We start from the raw sequence: 8,167 nt of genomic DNA, 5'->3' as shown, positions 1-8,167 counted from the left end.
TCACAGCACAGAATAAACGAGTGAACCTTTAACTTTTGAGTGATGTGTTGTTGTTTTTGGGAATTAAAACCATTATTATGATTATTATGTCTTTGGAATTTCAGTATCACACAATCCAACAAAAGAAAATTGATTGAGAAAACAATCATCATTTGCAGATCAATATACATCAAATTGGATGTTATTATACAAAATTGTATATTATGTGTATTTGTGTTTCATTTTCCATTATATCATATATATCATATATCCTGGCACAGCCAGAAATGTAATAGCATAGCTAGTTCAGTAGTGCAGATAAGCTACTAAGTACTACAGCACATTCTCATTCTAGTAATCATTCATTGCTGGCATAAGCTGTACAGCTCATTTAGAAATGTAGTTTACTGAAGAAATAAAAAGTTCTTCAGACACATAGCAAAGCGTCAAGATGTGTAAAAGCTTTTATTTCACCCAGCACAGACTTCAATGGGAATGTTGGTGAGGGCAAGAGAGGTGATGAGGAGGTTTGGTGTAAAGAAAAGGAATCTGGAAGGACAGATGGTGGTGGACTTTGCTAAGAGGATGGAAATGGCTGTAGTCAACACCTACTTCCAGAAGAGAGAGGAACACAGAGTGACATACAAGAGTGGAGGTAGGAGTACGCAGGTGGACTACATCCTATGTAGACGAGGTCATTTGAGAGAGGTTAGTGACTGCAAAGTGGTGGTAGGAGAGAGGGTAGCCAGACAGCACCGCATGGTGGTGTGTAAGATGACTCTGGAGGTCAGGAAGAAGAAGAGAGGGAAGACAGAAAAGAAGACCAAGTGGTGGAAGTTAAAGAATGAAGAAACTTGTGAGGAATTCAGGCAGAAGTTGAGACAGGTTCTGGGTGGTCAGGATGAGCTTCCAGATGACTGGGAAACTACAGCAGAGATTATCAGGGAAACAGGTAGGAAGGTGCTAGGTGTGTCATCTGGAAAGAGGAAAGAAGGTAAAGACACTTGGTGGTGGAATGAGGAAGTACAGGAATGTGTCCAGAGGAAGAGGTTGGCTAGAAGGAAGTGGGATGTAGAAAGGACTGAGGAAAGTAGACAGGAGTACAAGGAAGCACAGCGTAGAGTGAAGAGGGAGGTGGCAAAGGCCAAACAGAAAGCTTACGATGAGCTGTATGACAGGTTAGACACAAAGGAAGGAGAGAAGGACTTGTACAGGCTAGCCAGACAGAGAGACAGAGATGGGAAGGATGTGCAACAGGTAAGGGTGATTAAGGACAGAGATGGAAAGGTGCTAACAACCCAGGAGAGTGTGCAGAAAAGATGGAAGGAGTATTTTGAGGAGCTGATGAACGAGGAAAATGACAGGGAAAGAAGGGAGGAAGAGGTTGATGTTGTGGAGCAGGAAACAGCAGAGAGTGGAAAGGATGAGGTGAGGAAGGCTCTGAAAAGGATGAAGAGTGGAAAGGCTGTTGGTCCTGATGACGTACCTGTGGAGGTGTGGAAGTGCTTAGGAGAGACAGCAGTGGAGTTTCTAACCAGTTTGTTCAACAGGATTCTAGAGAGTGAGAAGATGCCTGAGGAATGGAGGAGAAGTGTTCTGGTTCCGATCTTTAAGAACAAGGGTGACACGCAGAACTGCAGCAACTACAGAGGAATAAAGTTGATGAGCCACACAATGAAGCTGTGGGAAAGAGTAGTGGAAGCCAGGCTTAGGAAGAAGGTGGAGATTTGTGAGCAGCAGTATAGATTCATGCCCCGTAAGATCACCACTGATGCCATTTTTGCTTTGAGAATGTTGATGGAAAAGTACAGAGATGGTCAGAAGGAGCTGCATTGTGTCTTTGTAGATTTAGAGAAGGCGTATGACAGGGTGCCGAGGGAGGAGCTGTGGTACTGTATGAGGTCGTCAGGAGTGGCAGAGAAGTACGTCAGAGTAGTTCAGGACATGTATGAGAGAAGTATGACGGTGGTGAGATGTGCTGTAGGTCAGACAGAGGAGTTCAAGGTGGAGGTGGGACTACACCAAGGATCAGCTTTGAGTCCCTTCTTGTTTGCTATGCTGATGGACAGGCTGACAGATGAGGTCAGACAGGAATCTCCCTGGACAATGATGTTTGCGGATGACATTGTGATTTGCAGTGAGAGTAGAGAGCAGGTAGAGGAACAGCTGGAGAGGTGGAGGTTTGCTCTGGAAAGAAGAGGCATGAAGGTCAGTCGTAGTAAGACAGAATACATGTGTCTGAACGAGAGGGATCAAGCTAGAAGCGTTAGGTTACAGGGGGCTGAGGTGAAGAAGGTGCAGGAGTTTAAGTACTTGGGGTCAACAGTTCAGTGTGATGGGAGTGTGGAAAAGAGTGAAGAGGAGAGTGCAGGCAGGTTGGAGCGGGTGGAGGAAAGTGTCAGGAGTGTTGTGTGACAGAAGAGTGTCAGCAAGACTCAAAGAAAAGGTGTACAAGACAGTGGTGAGACCAGCTCTGCTCTATGGGTTAGAGACGGTAGCAGTGAGACAGAAACAAGAGGCTGAGATGGAGGTAGCAGAGATGAAGATGTTGAGGTTCTCCTTAGGAGTGACCAGGTTAGACAGAATAAGGAACGAGTACATCAGAGGGACGGCTCACGTTGCCTGTGTTAGCGACAAAGTCAGAGAGGCCAGACTGAGATGGTTCGGACATGTTCAGAGGAGGGATAGTGAGTATATTGGTAGAAGGATGTTGGAGATGGAGCTGCCAGGCAGGAGGGCAAGAGGACGACCAAGGAGGAGATATATGGATGTTATAACAGAGGACATGAGGTTGGCTAATGTTAGGGTAGAAGATGTTCATGATAGAGTTAGGTGGAAAAGGATGATTCGCTGTGGCGACCCCTGATGGGAAAAGCCGAAAGAGAAGAAGAAGAATATAAGATGATATATAATGGGGACCTGGTGAGGTTATATCTGGTTGGGGTTAAACTAAAGTGCCCAACCTGGAGGCTTTTAAACATTGTTAACCTAAAGGCCTTTTGGATTTACTGGAAGTGTAACACGAATGACACCTACCCTTTTAGTGAATAGAAATGTAGAAATGATCAGAAAAGAACCATCTCCTTAAAATCAGAATCTAAAATCACAATCCCTCCTGTTAACTCAGTTGAGTAGCTTTAGAAAATAAAAGGCTGATTTAAGGTCCAAAGGACTCAGGAACAAAAAAAGGTCAGAAGGTCTTAAACTAGAACATCTGTGCTAAGTACGTCTGTTCAGTAATTCATCCAAGTCCACAGACAATACTGGGTATTTAATTTTATGTTCAAATAACACCTCACTTTAGCCTTGATGAGGCTCTGTTTTTAGGCAGACTATAAAGGTAATCTAGAATTCTGCTTACAATGCAGAAAGACTTTAGCTTTAGAAACTGGGTGAGTTACAAACTGTCACAAACATTTTTTTACTAAACTTTCTTTGTTGACATGTGACATTAAGAATTTCTAAACAACTCCAGTTTAATTTGACAACAATAATTACCCCCAGGACAAAACCTCTCAGTAGGTTCCCAGTGGATTTTGCATTTTTAAAGGTCATAAACATTCAGCAAATGAGTCAAACGTAATATACCGAGCTAATTCCTCAAGGACTCGTGTTCTCTGTGTTCAAAGAGCAGCTCTATGGGGATTTCTTTACTGCGCGTCATTACTGATATTGACCTTAAACATATTTCTCAAAACACCATGATGCAAGACATCTTTGTTCAAACATCAAATGAAAGTTACATTAAATTATTAATTTCCACTTCAAACATTTGGTCCATAAAATGTCAGAAATGTGAAAAATAATGTGAAGAACTGCTGCAACTAATCATTGTTTCAATATCAATTAATGCACCTGTTATCTTTGTCACTATTAATTGATTAATTCCTTTATTGTTAAAATGTTGAAAAATGTCATTTACATTTTCTCCAAAGCCTAAAAGATGTCACCTGGGGTTTTACTTTGTCCAGTTAACAGTCAGACATTTAAACATTTTCTGTTTACAACGATGTACAGTAAAACAAGGAAAGAAATAAGAACCTCACACAGGAGAAACTGAAGCCACTGTTGAATTTGTTGGTCACTGTGCTTATAAACAAAATGAATCCACCAAAACTGCTGCTAATGGTGCTACTTCCATCCGATTGGACATGTGGTTTATTTTGGTTGAAGAAAACACAAAAATGACAAATTAAAGTAACTAATGGCAATATAGTAAAATCATTTTTAATAATTACGGCTCTTATTATAGTAATATTATAATAATAAACTATAAGTAGCTTAAAGGAATATAGAAATTCACTGTATGTTTGAGAAAGAAACGCATAAAATTAAAGTTGCTGTTTTAAACGGCATCAATATGTTCTGTGTGTGTGATGCAACAACTGCAAGAACAAGATCTAAACTAAAGTTTGTAGAGTTTTTCTTAATTGCTAAGATAGTAAAAGTTTGTTAAAGACAAAAGAAGTTGGGCAAATAATTTAAGTTGTTTTCCTCGAGGATTACCTCTTGATACAACCAAAGATCATGTCCACATAGATTATCTTTTTGTTTTCAGAAAGTCTTGTTTATGTCCCAAACGTACTACATTCAGTCCTCCACTGAGTATGCTGCAACTTGTTTTTGATTCATTTTCAAAGGCCACTTCAGAGTTAATGACCATCTTAATTATCACAGCTAATAGAGTAAAGTCAAAGTTCTTAATTGCAGATTGTTTTAATGGCAATGATGAGAAATTCTCTCAGAAGACATATTTAATAAATCCCTCTGATGCTGTGTGTGTTCATTGATGCTGGATGCTACATAACAAGCTATCCCAGAGTGTTTGACCTTTACTGTCAGAGCCTAATGAGGGTTGATGAGATGGCTGCTCGTTCTCTGTCCTGCAGCATGACTCACTCCCTGAATACACTGAGGATTACTGAAAATGTCATGAGGTCCCAAAAGTTCTTTCTATGGAAAGTGCAACAGAGTCTTCATTACAGTAAGTTTCCTCAAGTAAGAGAAAGACAGAAAGTCACAAATCTTCTGAAAGAAGCGGTGCACTGGGTGATTTTATCTAGTCATTTATAAATATTATATTATATCATATCATATTTAATTATATTGTTTTATTACAAGGCTATGGGATTATATTTTTTGGGTAATAATTGTACAGTATAACCTGCTTAACATTTAAACAGTAAAAAACAGTCCCTGCCACACACTGACAAACATCTATCCACATGTGAAAACATACAAACAAGCAAGCAGGCCAACTCCCTGGAGACAATAAAATTACATGATAGATCTACCTATAGCTCTTAATGGAAAGTATTTTATTGTCTTTTACTTAACTTCTTGGCAAAGGTAATACAAATACAGCTTAAGAACCAGAAGTTCTGGTTCTGAATGTCCATGGAGAAATGGGGCTAAATTAGTACCACTGTGTGGCCTGTGTACACCGTCATAATACCTTAATGTCACATGAATCAGATTGTGTCTAAATAAAAATATATTGTTGCAGAAACTTGTGCAAACACATCAGTTACCACTTTGGAGTTACTAAGCCAGTTCTAGCAAGGACAACATGTGTCTCTGCCCCAGGAACAGTGCTGAGGTGTGAAGCTAATTTTCCACGGTGTCCGAACCCTGTGAGCACTTCATAATTTGAATGATGAGACACTGGTTAAAAATAAAATGGATATAAAACATCAAATATATTTCCCCAAGCATCACAAACTTCACTTTGGAATTAGATAGTTTTGCTTTAATATATTTTGGAAAGTCTAAAATTATTTAATTTGTTCCTGTCAGGAAGCCAAGAGACTCAACTGGAGTAGAAGGTTGGTGAACATAGGCCGTGGGCAAAATACATTAAAGTGTAAGTCATTACAGTAATATTTATGGGTGGAATCCAGAAGGATGGAGAATTAGGAATATGTGAGCTTTAACTAACAAAATCCCTTCACAGAGAAGTATTACCCAGTTCACTTTAAGAAATCAGTTGACCAACTCAGCTTATATCATGTTCATTAATATTTGTGACTTTATTTTCATGTAATTTCATGACAAGTATATAAGGAAACCAGAAAATTAAAAAGTTTACTTTTTCTTGCAACTGTATGTTCTTTAAACCCACTTTATAAATAGACTAGAAAAACTGGATTTAAACTCTGTAGTGGGTGTCAACTACACCACACGGTGACCCTGAAAATCATCATCCCCAGGTTTAACATCAGCCAAATGTCCTAAGGAAATGTGTGAAATTGCTCAAACCATGACAGGTGAAATGTGAAATTACAGGAATATTTAGCAAACTCTGAGCCCACTACCATTAATTGTGGAAACTTTGTGGCAGGGAAATTAATGTAAACACACATCCCTTTATTTGTGAATTGAGCTTTCCCAAGAATCACTTGTGCAAACCCACAGACATATTTAATCTCTGATAATTCTTTCTTTTGTGCCCATGACATGGTGACATGGGAACGTGTTATGAAATGATTTAGAACTAAGTATTGATCAACACTCTCACTGCCCAGATCTCAATGGATGACTAGTGTAAGCACATCACATCCAGAGTTGGATGGACTTCCTTGTCCAGCACTTCTCAAGTCTGAGGTGTTAACTTTGTCTCCACTGACCAAATTTGACACGTGTTCCTGACGAGGTCTCAGTTTAACCCGGTGATTCATGTATAAAGAACGACCATAGATCCTGGTTCTTCATGCACACACACACACACACACACACACACACACACACAAAATCACACACACAAACACACACAAAATCACTATCCACTTGTATGCACGGACCACCTACATTTGCACACATACAAAGTTAATCTAGGGACAGCCATGTCACATATAAAGCCTAAGAGATTAGTGGAGCTATCTTTTTAGTTAGTGGTTTTTCCAAAGTTATACTGTATTCTGAATATTGTGTCTATGTCATCTAGCAATGCTGCACAGGACACAAGCATGTACGTTGTACGTAGACAGGCCTGTTCCTGTTGTATTTTCTCTTCTCCTCTGGTAGTTTGTGGTTCTTGTTCTCTGCTGACCAACTTTTTCAACAAGCTGAAAAAACATGACACTGATGAATCGGATAATCTCACAGCTCTGCGTGTTAATTCCATTATTTGAATGCATCAATGCAGTTCTAAGATACTGATAATTATGTTTGAGGTGATGGTCTTAACTTCTGACTGAGGTGAGTACTTCTCCCACACATTGTTGTTATGCATCCCCAGTTCTGTAATGTCTAATGGTGTTCTATTTCATTCAAATAATTTGGAAAAAATCTAATGCAAAATCAGGAAGTATCTACAAAATGAAGCTCATCAATCTGCTGCCAACACCAGATTTAACTATTCAAAGCTTTTTCATATACTGTGAAGCACAACCTAGTATTTTCTTTTTAAAGTGTTAAACGATAGGTTTCCAGCTTTTCAAGTCTGCCTTAAAATCAAATAAAGCTTGAAGCATATTTTTCTATCCTTAAACAAGCCCTGTGAGTGCCTAAATCTAACCTTAAAAAAACACCACTGTAACAAAAATAGATGTTGTTGTGCAAGATATAGATATTTTGGTGGGGAATAAAAACCTAGATGTTTTATACTTTGGATATTGCAAATTATTGACAATTCTAAGTAGTTAAAGTAGTTGCAAGTTCCCTAGAAAAATGTAATGGTGATTGCAGTTTAGTTTTATAGGAATGTAATATGATTGTATATAAATGCACCATTGAGAAGTAATAAGACTTTCTCTATATTTGACAATACGTCTATGTTGCTGTGTGTTTACTGCTCTTCTTTTGGTCAAAGTATGTCTGACCTTCATTTTGTTCAATTAATTTCAATTTTAATTGTATGGTGCCAATTCACCACATCATTTCAATGCAGTTTATAGTATTTTGAATTGACCTTACAGATGTTTACTCTATACAGAATTATATAGAAAACCCAAAAACCCCACTGAGCAGCACTAGGACACAGTGGAGAGGAAAACTTCCAGCAGAATCAGGATCAGGGTGGCCGACCAGCCTCGACCGGTTAGGGTGAGTAGAAAGAGGAGAGAGAAAAGTACAGCAGTTTGTTATCAACAAACAGGTTAGAACAGACATTCTTTTAAAAACCACTGTTGTCTTAAATGTAATTTGTTGTAGTCTTGAATTTCTAAAACTATTTTACAACTGAAGAATA

The sequence above is a fragment of the Anabas testudineus genome, chromosome 5 (assembly GCF_900324465.2).
Source record: "Anabas testudineus chromosome 5, fAnaTes1.2, whole genome shotgun sequence".
In the NCBI taxonomy this organism is placed as follows: Eukaryota; Metazoa; Chordata; class Actinopteri; order Anabantiformes; family Anabantidae; genus Anabas; species Anabas testudineus.
This window is presented reverse-complemented; position numbering follows the sequence as displayed.